This window comes from Bos grunniens, chromosome 5 (genome assembly GCF_055505025.1).
Source record: "Bos grunniens cultivar Pamir isolate PY7600 chromosome 5, Bosgru_T2T1.0, whole genome shotgun sequence".
Lineage (NCBI taxonomy): Eukaryota > Metazoa > Chordata > Mammalia > Artiodactyla > Bovidae > Bos > Bos grunniens.
Window position 1 is genome coordinate 39,519,427 of NC_141169.1, and position 12,317 is coordinate 39,531,743.

Genomic DNA, 12,317 nt, shown 5'->3' on the forward strand with positions numbered 1-12,317 from the left:
CCTATTTGCCAAGTTTGGAACAGGTAGAATGACAGAAAGAGGACCCTCAGGTTCTTGCTTTAATTTTATAAAACTTTGTGGTTTTGTTTGGATAGTTAAATGGACTATAGGATTTTAAAACCTTAAATTTAAATGTTAAAAAAACTTTATATTCCCTAATGTTCAGAGTCTTTACAGAAATCATCTACTTTGAAAATATTGTCTTCTTATAATAAGAGTGACATTTTAAAAGCATGGCTACAAGCTTTAAAAAGCAAACTGCATGGACTGCAATTTTTGTTTTAATGACACAAAAATTAATGGGTTGCCTTATGTATGGCTATCAAGTAGTATTCTGTGATTTTTTTATTCCCCTGCAGAGTTTTGTTATGCTAAATGCTCACTGGTTTCATTGTTTGACTCACAAATATATATCTTAGGTTTCAAAATGTGTGGTAGAACTAACCATCTGTAATTTCCTTCATTTATCAATAAAAAATGGCATTGGATGGTCAACAATTAATTACTTAACAACATATTATTTTTAAATAATCTGCTGCTTTTCAGGATCCGGAGAAAAACCTATCAATGTACTTGGTCTATGCCTGGGACAGAATTTTGCTACCATAGCTCTTCTTAACAGCAATGGATACCAGCAGGTTTATGACTCCATCTCCAGAGTTATTGCCCCAAGAAATAATATTTCAATTGTAGCTATCTCTGTGAGATATCTCTATACAGATTCTCTTTTACCTTTTGCTTTGAGACTGTCAATGGATCAACCCTTCTTTTGACCAAAACTGTCAATGATGTAAATAGCAGTGGTGTATATTTCAGTAAAGATTTAAAAAAAATTGAAATATGGCATGCAAGCAATGAGGTCTGTTGGAAACCACAGCAATATCTAAGGCTCAAGCACTTCCCCAAATCTACATATTGTCAGAAAATTAAAAATATTCATGATAATCTAGAGTGTCTTTCCGTTTAGTTGGGTGATTTCCCACCCAAATGTGAAAGTCGCTCAGTCATGTCCAACTCTTGGACATGACTCTGGTTGGACATGACTCTGGCCCAAACAATCATACAATTCCAAACCTTCTCTAAGTGGCCTGATGATCTATGAAAGTCTATTTAGACATGTTGTACAAACAAGCACTATATTCTCAAACACACATTGCTTGAGAAGTGTGTTTTAAGAAACAGTGTGGTGCAAGCTGACACAGTTACAAACGTGTGAAAATGATAAATGTAGCAGACAGCTAAAGTGCTCCTCTGCTCAACACTTGATATATAATTTCCAGTGAAGTTATCTTTAGTAATTAATCTCTGATGTTTCTTCAAAAGGTCTGCTAATCTGAATTTTCTTTTGGGTGTCTTGGAGATTTAGATGATTGTTTTAGACACTTAGAATTATGCTGTTCTTCTGAGGCTTGTCTGAAGAGGGCCCGGTTTTCTTAATGCAGCAGCAGCAAGAACAATATTTAGCACTTATGAGGCTCCACATCTCGGTTTCAAAGCACTTTACAAATATCAATTAATTGCTTTGAATGGGGAGTTCTGCAGCTGCTGGAGAAAAAAAGAGCACACAGTGATTGGCTCATTATCATTTACAGCTGTTGAAAAATGGTCTTCAAAGAAATAATTACAGATTTTCATATATATTTAAGGAAAAAAGGAGCAGGTTACTAAGGATCTTTTTAATCAAATGACTCGTGTCTTTGCATTCAGTTTAGAGAGCAGCAGCTTTATTGCAAACAATTACCCTTCCCTAGACAAAAAGAAGAGAGGTGCTGTAATACTCCTTCTCCAAGAAAATGCGGGCAGTAAATCCTCTTTTTGGAAATAATCTCAATCTCACTGCTTTTCGATTTTTGGCTGTTTAGAATTTTTGTTTATCAGCAGTAGGACCACTGCTGGACTTACTCAACGTCTGATCCCTCTTTAATTATGCATGAAAACAGAACAAGTAGACTATAATTGATAGTGCTTCTTGCATTGTTTTCCACAGAGCTTTATCTCCATAGGGGGCCAAAAAAACTAAGCAAACGGGTCTTTCTGTCACCAGGAAGAAATAGAGGCAACCCAGGCCATGGAAACAGTTTTCTCTCTTTTTCTTTTCTTTCTCTTTCTCCACAACCTGCTCCCCCTCCCCCAACCACTGCCGCTTCTTTTCATAATGTGAATCTCCTGGTTGGGCAGATAAGCTGCTAATTCTATTAATTTTCTTATCAAAATCAGCAAGGTAACCGAAGCTTCCAATTTAGTGATTTATTATCCCGAGCAAGCTATGCGAAGTGCACCTTTCATATTCTGTAATTGGCATGAGAGGGGAAGACTTTCAAGGGAGATGCACTCAGCTAACCGTTACCATTTCAATTGACTATTGAGCAAACAGATGCAGTGTCCTTTCATTGGCTTAAATCATTTAAAATGATAAAGCTAGCAATTCTGCATTTGAATATATGCCAGTGGATATCTGTGGGCAAGATTCTGACCCCTAAGACATTAAAATATGAGCACAATAACATCCCTCTATAGGATTTCACATCAATAAAACATCCAAGTGTGATATGTTAATTGACATGCAAAAGGCCAAAATTGATCACACATGTAATCTGACCCTTATTATTACACGATCTCCCAAGCCCCTGGAAATAAACATCTTTCCTTTGCACATTGAGTGCTGGGTTCTTTTATATATAGAAGGTGGCTGCAAACAGTGGATTCCAGTATTTAAGCATTGAAATAGAAACCAGTATCAGAGGCAGGAACATCAGCAGTTGGAAAGGAAAGAAAGTGGTGAGATGTTGGATGCCAAAGGTGAGTGGGAGTGATTGGGATGTAAATATAAAAGGTAAACTAGATTTTGGGTGGCCAAAATAGCTACTTCTTTTTATTGTCATTTGGAAGGCTCCAGAAGGCTCCTGGGCCCCAGATATCATTAGTAAAACAATTTGAATGGTAGGGATCCATTTCTTTGTTTATGACCATAATTTTCCTTTAAAATTAGCTATCATATAATCAGTATCAACTGGTTTAATGATTGCATATAACACCCACATATGTTGCCGTATTTAAATTTAAGAACAAAGTGTTAATTCTCCCATTCATAGATGATGGCTTGAGGCTTGAGAAATTAAAAATGTGCGTAATGCTTAAGAGGCTTAGGAAGTTAAGTAACTTGTCTGACTTCACTTGGTTAGAAACTATTCAACCTGGGATTTAAATTTAGAACCATGAGATCTGAACCTCTTTTCTCTAATAATTGTACTATTCTTCCTCCTGCCACCTTCTATATATATAATAAAAAACTTAGCACTCAATGTGCAAAGGAAAGATGTTTATTTCCAGGGGCTTGGGAAATGGTGTAATAATAAGGGTCAGATTACATGTGTGATCAATTTTGGCCTTTTGCATGTCAATTAACATATCACACTTGGATGTTTTACTGATGTGAAATCCTATTCTTATTTTGCATAGGATATTTGCATATCCTATGTGAAATACAATTCTTCCTTGTATTTCTGGAAAAATTAACAACCCAGACCATTAAATCTTCAATATAAATCACACTTTGAATTATACCATACACAAACCTTTGAATTAGTTTTTTTGGTACTTAAAACTTCAAAGACAATTCATATTAAAAATGGGATCACTGTTTTTCATGAAATATAGTTTTGACAGTTTGGAACCTCCCTTCTAATTCTTTGGGATATTTTTCCCTTGCATTTCCTCGAGGAACAGGCCAGGGATTATTTTCCCCTGTGGAGTGCTGTCCACGGCGCCTATGGCTGGGAGATGTACTGCAGAGGTGCACAATGATTTAGATATTTGTTTGGGCTTTTAATCTTTTCTCATCTACACGTACCACCAAAATAAAAACCAGTGAAGTATGAACCCTATAAATCTGCTTGTTCTCTCACTCCTCAGAAATATTTCAGAAAGAACTTGACACTTGTAATCAGAACTGGGCTTACATGCTGCCTCCTTTTGATTCAGCGATCCTGTACCCCTTCCTTTTCCATTTTAAACAGCATGAAAATAATGGGAGCCAGAAGGGCATGGGCTGGGGTAGTGCTGCTGTTGGAAGGATGTAAAATATACTTATATAAAGTGAATTTCCACCTGACTTCAAGTGTGTAGATTATTGAATTAAGAGAGCAAGTTGTGAGGGCAGTAGGAAGCTACCAGGCTTCTCAGGGGATGCAGCAAAAAGGCAGGTATATTTTCTTGACTTCTTGGACCTTTGCATATGAATCTAATGTTTTTATATCATAGGCATGATCCTATGCTAGTTTTAAAAATCAATCCAATTTCTGGGTTTGTGGGTGATTACCTGTGCCTAGTACTTCTGGGTTACCTTGATGACTTTCTGCACCTCAAGACTCTAATTGGTTGGATCTGAGGAAATTTACTTTAAAGGAAAAATTGTAGTCATGTTCTGGTCATTATTGATATTACTAGATGGTACCTTCTCACATGGCCATGCTCTGACCCTGACCATACATTTAAATTTTCTTTTAGGGTCACTCAAATTCAATCAGAATGACGAGCTAAGTCTCAATCAAAACCTGTAAACTCTTGTCTGTTAAAAGCAAAATTTCCATGATTATGGGATGTATCTATATGGTTAACAGCAGGCTGTGAAAGTGCTGCATTCAATATGCTAGCAAATTTGGAAAACTCAGCAGTGGCCACAGGACTGGAAAAGGTCAGTTTTCATTTCAATCCCAAAGAAAGGCAACACCAGAGAATGCTAAAACTATCGGACAATTGCACTCATCTTACACGTTAGTAAAATAGTGTTCAAAATTCTCCAAGCCAGGTACCAAAGTACGTGAACAGTGAATTTCCAGAGGTTCAAGCTGGATTTAGAAAAGGCAGAGGAACCAGAGATCAAATTGCCAACATCTGTTGGATCATTGAAAAAAACAAGAGAATTCCAGAAAAACATCTACTTCTGCCTTATTGACTACACTAAAGCCTTTGACTGTGTGGATAAGAACTGTGGAAAATTCTTAAAGAGATGGGAATACCAGACCATCTGATCTGCCTCTTGAGAAATCTGTATGCAGGTCAGGAAGCAGTGGTTAGAACTGGACATGGAAAAACAGACTGGTTCCAAATAGGAAAAGGAGTACGTTAAAGCTGTATGTTGTCACCCTGCTTATTTAACTTATATGCAGAGTACATCATGAGAAACTCTGGGCTGGATGAAGCACAAGCTGGAATCAAGATTGTTGGAAGAAATATCAATAACCTCAGATATGCAGATGACACCACGGTTATGGCAGAAAGTGAAGAAGAACTAAATGCCTCTTGATGAAAGTGAAAGAGGAGAGTGAAAAAGGTGGCTTAAAACTCAACATTCAGAAAACTAAGATCATGGCACCTGGTCCCATCACTTCATGACAAATAGCTGGGAAAACAGTGATAGACTTTACTTTTTGGGGCTCCAAAATCACTGCAGATGGTGACTGCAGCCATGAAATTAAAAGGCACTTACTCCTTGGAAGAAAAATTATGACCAACCTAGACAGAATATTAAAAGGCAGAGACATTACTTTGCCAACAAAGATCAGTCTAGTCAAGCCTATTGTTTTTCCAGTATCATGTATGGATGTGAGAGTTGGACTATAAAGAAAGCTGAGCACTGAAGAATTGATGCTTTTGTACAGTGGTGTTGGAGAAGACTCTTGAGAGTCCCTTGGACTGCAGGAGAACCAACCAGTCAATCCTAAAGGAAATCAGTCCTGAATATTTATTGGAAGGACTGATGCTGAAGTTGAAACTCCAATACTTTGGCCACCTGATGTGAAGAACTGACTCATATGAAAAGACCCTGATGCTGGGAAAGATTGAAGGTGGGAGGAGAAGGGGATGACAGAAGATGAGGTAGTTGGATGACATCACCAACTAAATGGACGAGTTTGAGTGAGCTCTGGGAGTTGGTGATGGACAGGAAGGCCTGGTGTGCTGCGGTTCATGGGGTCGCAAAGAGTTGGACGTGACGGAGTAACTGAACTGAACTGAACTGATGGTTATGAAGTTGTCGTGAAGTCACTCAGTCGTGTCCAACTCTTTGTGATCCCATGGACTGTAGCTCACCAGGTTCCTCCATCCATGGAATTTTCTAGGCAAGAGTACTAACTTAGGTTTAAAGTCTACTCAATGTTTGGAACAATTAAATCATATTAAGGATTGTTAGTCTAGTAATGGGCTTCTGTGATGGCTTAGAAGTAAAGAATCTGCCTGCAATGCAGGATACCCAGGTTCAATCCCTGGGTTGGGAAGATCCCCTGGAGGAGGGCACGGCAACCCACTCCAATATTCTTGCCTGGAGAATCTCATGGACAGAGAAGCCTGGTGGGCTATAGTCCACAGGGTCACAAAGAGTTAGACACGACTGAGTGACTGAGCACATTATGATATGACACACAGCAAGCATTCTCTGAGCATAGAAATGTTCTTTGAAAATAGAATATTATTTTCAAACAGAAGAGGCCTTGACAATAATTAGCAAGATTTGGGTCTAAAGAAAGATTATGCGGGACCTTGTTAAAAGGAAAAGAGGAAGGTAATACTTATTGCTGCTGCTGCTGCTAAGTCGCTTCAGTCGTGTCCGACTCTGTGTGACCCCGTAGACGGCAGCCCACCAGGCTTCCCCACCCCTGGGATTCTCCAGGCAAGAACACTGGAGTGGGTTGCCATTTCCTTCTCCAATGCATGAAAGTGAAAAGTGAAAGGGAAGTCGGTCAGTTGTGTCCGACTCTTAGCGACACCATGGACTGCAGCCCACCAGGCTCCTCCACCCATGGGATTTTCCAGGCAAGAGTACTGGAGTGGGGGGATAATAATTCCCTGGGTTCCTGGGAAGGATTCACCATGTAAGAATAGGACAGAAAAGCAGTCTGGTAAGCAGAAGTGTGAAAGGTTGACGAGATGAAAGAGGAAAAAGACAAAACTGTGTTTGTGATAATTATTATTTACAAAACGTTATGTGTTAAGCACTGTGGTATGTGATTTCCCTGTATTATCTCATAAATTATTTCCATTTTGCAGATGAAGAAATTGTCTAGTTATCATTATTATGCTCGAAATTGTTTTGCAAGGGCATGACAAATATGATTTTTAGAATTCTTGTGTCTACTATCAGTGAAATATTAGCTATAGAGACTTGGGTATTATGAATTAAAAAGAGAAAGAATTTACATATGGAACAAAATTTCCATAGCTGATTCAGTGGTTTGTTGTTGTTCAGTTGCTCAGTCATCTCTTTGTAACCCCATGGACTGCAGCATGCCAGACTTCCCTGTCCTTTCATCTCCCAAAGCTTGCTCAAACTGATGTCCATTGAGTAGATGATGCCATCCGACTATCTCATCCTCTGTTATCCCCTTCTCCTGACTTCAGTCTTTCCCAGCATCAGAGTCTTTTCCAATGAGTCAGTTCTTCGAGTCAGGTGGCCAAAGTATTGGAGTTTCAACTTCAGCATCAGTCCTTTCAATGAATATTCAGGACTGATTTCCCTTAGGATTGACTGTTTTGATCTCCTTGCATTCTAAGGGACTCTCAAGAGTCTTTTCAAACACCACAGTTCAAAAGCATCAATTCTTCAGTGCTCAGCTTTCTTTATGGTCCAACTCTCACATCCATGCATGACTACAGGAAAAACCATAGCTTTGATTAGACATTAGGCAAACCTTTGTCACAAAGTAATGTCTCTGCTTTTTAATATGCTATCTAGGTTTGTCATAGCTTCTCTTCTAAGGAGCAAGCATCTTTGAATTTCACAGCTGCAGTCACCATCTGTAATGATTTTGGAGCCCAAGAAAATAAAGTCTGTCACTATTTTCATCATTTCCCCATCTATTTGCCATGAAGTGATGGGATCAGATGCCATGATCTTAAGAATTTTGAATGTTGAGTTTTAAGTCAGCTTTTCACTCTCCTCTTTCACTTATATCAAGAGGGTCTTTATTTCCTCTTTGCTTTCTGCTGTATAAGGGTGGTGTCAACTGCATATTTGAGGTTATTGATATTTCTCCCAGCAATCTTGATTCCAACTTGTGCTTCATCCAGCCTGGCATTTTGCATGATGTACTCTGCATATAAATTAAATAAGCAGGGTGACAACATACAGCTTGACATACTCCTTTCCCAATTTTCACTAAGATTATGTAAATCCTGATGACTAATAGTATAGTCTTAGTCAAGTCACAAAAATTCTCTAATCTTCAGTATAAAATAGAATAAAGTGTCTGCTCTTATATATTCTATGAAAGTCTTTTGAAAGTAACCGAAACAGGCTTAATAAGGCAAGCATAATTGAGAAGAAAGGCATTTATGAGACAAATTATTTGTGATTTTAAAGAACAGACTTTTTGACTCAGCTGGAGAAGGTGAGGGTGGGAAGATTTGAGAGAATACCATTGAAACATGTATATTATCATATGTAAAACAGATGACCAGTGCAAGTTGGTGCATAAAGCAGGGCACCCAAAGCCAGTGCTCTGGGACAACCCAGAGGGTTGGGGTCAGGAGGGAGGTGGGGGGAGGGCTTAGGCTGGGGGGCACATGTGTACCTGTGGCCAATTCATGCTGAAATGTCACAAAAACCATCACCATATTGTAAAGTAACTATTCTCCGATTAAAATAAAAAAGAAAAAATTTGACTATGGATGCTTTTCATAAATCTAGCCGGAATGAAACTAGAACTTGATTCAGTTTGCTTCCAAGTTTCCATCTGTATCTTCTGTGCACAAGGGTGACTTTGACTTCAAAGGGCAATGGGAATTGGATTTGGTATAAAAATGGGGCTAGGAAATATATGGTCTTTTAGGAAAAGTTTATTACATACTGTACAGAAGCTCAAGTTTTATTTTGATTGAATACTTTTTTCAGTGGGATTTACTAGCTAATTACTTCTCAGCTTTGTGCCTTGGCCAGACTTACCTAATCTATAATGTCTACTGAAGGGCTTGAAAGCCTCAAGGTTTGTATGCTTTTATGCAAAATTATTAATATTAATAACAATTAACCATAGTTAACTAGAGTAGGTAACTAGAGTAGGCCTGATGGCCTTTCCTTCTTTCAAAAACTTCTTTAGTTCTTAGTTTCGAAAGGTAGAGGTGATAATGCAAAAGATATCAGTGACAGTTTAAATTAATTATTGATCTTGGAGTGAAGTTTAAATAATTAACCCAACAAGGGGACTACCTTTCACTTGTGTCAAATTGGAAGCTCTAAATACCATCTGCTTATGTCACAGGAAAATTTTTTTTGTCTGTTTGTAGTCATGCTGAGTTTGGGGTTCCTGTTGGCCTCATTTTTAAGACCCTCATCCATTAATCTTAGTAGGTATTAGTATCACCGATAATTAGTCTTTTAAGTTGCATCCAGATGGAAGGTATAAATTATTAGAAGTTTCCTGCCAGGCACAAGTGTAGATGATTCATGGGCCTATAGTACTTGCCTCTTTCTTATTCAGAAGCTGGAAAAGTATGCAATGGAAAAGATTACCCTTCATGCTTTGTCTCAATTTCAACAGTTGCTGGCTGTTACATCTGGTGTATCTAGCAACACAACAGGCTGAACTCCTTTTGAGTTTTTCAGACTTACTCTACAGTCTCTTTTGCTTCCCTTTTCTAGTCTTCCTTCTCTAATGTCAGTAGCATGTCTCTCCAGAAGTAGCCTTGACTGCAGTGAATATAGTTTTGCAGGCAGTCCCTTGCCTTGGCCAATGGGAGTACAGTGAGGGGTGTACTCCTGTAGGAATGGTGACCAGATTAGATTTTTCTCAATGAGGATTTAACTTTGAATACACATGTCCTCTAGTTGCAATCTTAACCTCAGTCATACTAGATCAGGCATATAGATTAAAGAAAAGAATTCTGGCCACCAGCTTTATGTGATTCTCTGGTACCTTTTACTTAATATCGTACTTTTCTGGCAAAACTTTTCCCTTAGATAAGCTGTGGTAGCGACCACATTTTCTGTGTTTGTATTTAATCAGAGAAGCATTTCTGGAAAAAGTGAGATGAGATTGGTAAGGCTAAAATTTTATGATTACTTCATAATTAATATGTGTTAGACAGAAATGCATCTAAGCTACCTAAGCAAAAATGGGAATTTATTGGCTTATGTAAGTAGAAAGGTAAAGGAGTGTTCAAGGTTTCGCCATGGCTGGATCTGGATGCTCAGAACAGTATCATCAGGGTTCTGCTTTTTTGTTCAGCTTGATGACGAAGTGACGTCTAGCATCCTTAACTAAGCTTACATTTTCTCTGACTTTTAATAGTAGTGAGAGGGAAAGAGTGTCCTTTCTGATAACATTAGAAATTTTCAGGTTATCGTCTGATTGGATAAGCTAGGGTCATGTGCTCATTATTAGATCAGAAATTCTAAGTCTACCCCTGAAGTCAAAGTCTAGGATAGGTCCATTTAAATCTCTTGGGCAATCAGGCTTATCATAGAGTGAAGAGGGGAACATCCATGTAAACAATGAAATTCAAAAGTGTTTTCAAAACTGTTTGGCACCTCTTACTGAAATCTTCTGGTCCGAACTGGACTTCTGATGTTAACAGCAAATATTTCAATAACATCTCTTTCAATAACAGAAGAGAAAACATCTCTTGTGTTATTAAACCTTTGATCTTTTCCACCTCACCTCAATGTTTTCTCTTTCAGTGATGAATGACCTTTCTTTCTATTGATATCTTACCAAAAGAGCTCACAGAAGATGGAAAGCCCCACCTTCTATTTCCAGCTACCTAACATGCTAATACAAGAACTTACATTTGCATTCTACCTCTTCTCTCTTTCACTGCAGCAGGGGCTCCTCTTTGTGTTTATGGCCAGTGCCATTATCTGTGCTACTTCATGCCCTCTGACACCTAAATACTAACCATTCCCCATCTTTGTCATGCATATTCTACTGTATTCTCCTATTGGATCATACCCATTCTCCTATTGGAACATACCCATTCAGCTTTTTAATAAAGCTTGTTATTAATCACACATTCCTTCTGAAGTTATTTCCTTAAAACTTTCCTTCCATCAAAGTCAAACTTCTTACGGATAATGAAAGTTCTTATCTCCATTTTCTCATCCCCACTTGTTTTTTGGACCAACATTGATCTAACTTTGGCCAAAACAGAAAACCTTATTATGTCCCTTCTGCTTAGAATCCAAATTCTTAGGAGAAGAATCTAAATTGTCAAAATGGTTAAAAAGGCCCTAGACAGTTTTGCTCCTATGGGGCTCTCCAGCTGAAGCAGGAGATAGATGAACCTCAGGCCGAGCAGCTGGAATTTGACCTCTGTGAATAGATAGTCCAAGATAAAAATAACAGTAGGAGCAGAAGGAACTGAGTAACAGATAAAGAGACCACATATTTCTCTTTCTCTAATGTTGAGGAGACCTCCCTGACTACACATGCACAGAAAGTCTCCTTGGGGGTCAAAAGGAAGGGGTCTCCATCATGTAATGGGTGTGGTCAACCTACCCATAGGCCTCTGTGCTGGAATCCATCTTGGCTAAAAGACGCTCACACATGTCAGGGAGGGACCTAGGAGAGGCCAGGTGGGAAAAAAAGAAGTAAGATAACTGGTCAAAGGTAAACAAAGACCCAGAAGAACTGCCCTCTGTAATTGATTTGAACACTTCTCTGGGGCACTCCTGCTCATTAGGGAGGACACACACACTCTTTCTCTCCGAATATATATCAGGTGTGTATCTCTGTCTTGCTTCTGTCTTAACTAAATAGTTTCTCTGTGTGCTTTCCCATATGTTGTGCTGTGTCTCTAATAAGAAATTTTATACTTATTTTATTTACAGTTTTTGCCTCTTTGAAACATTCTTGCTTTCAAATAGGGCAATATCCAGGGGAACTTTGTTTCTAACCTCCAGCTCTTGCTGGTGTAGTGGCTAGGATTCCTGGCTTTCATCCAGGCTACTGGGTCCAATTCCTGGGCAGGGAACTAAGATCTTACTTCAAGCAACCACTCCCTGCTGTCTCCCAGAGATCACTGCATCTCATACCACTCTCCTCATTTCACATTACAGCTATGAGCTTGCGTTTCACTTCCTTTCATATATTATATCACATTCCCAGCAGGAACTAGCTAGTACATCCCAACTGCGTGATTAAGGAGAGTTTATGATGGACTATTTACAAGCTACATTCAAGGTTAAGGGAAAATAAGAGATTATGGAGCAACATCTGAGAGCTGTTACCAAGAATGTAGATTCCTATAGGTATCAGAAGAAGGAAGGACTACAGATTCCTGAGGTGGCTTTGCTATAGTTCTGGAATAAGACAACCTATCAGGGG

The 12,317-nt window shown here is 38.7% G+C and overlaps 1 long non-coding RNA gene across 1 annotated transcript; it reads right to left on the minus strand.

Annotated features, from left to right (window-relative positions):
• Positions 1-1,088: 1,088 nt before the first annotated feature.
• On the minus strand, positions 1,089-11,554 carry LOC147371796 (uncharacterized). Its single transcript, XR_015163763.1, has 2 exons — positions 11,490-11,554; positions 1,089-1,545 (listed from the first exon to the last, which is right to left on the minus strand). It is a non-coding gene; the product is annotated as an uncharacterized LOC147371796 (long non-coding RNA).
• Between the last annotated feature and the right edge of the window lie 763 nt (positions 11,555-12,317).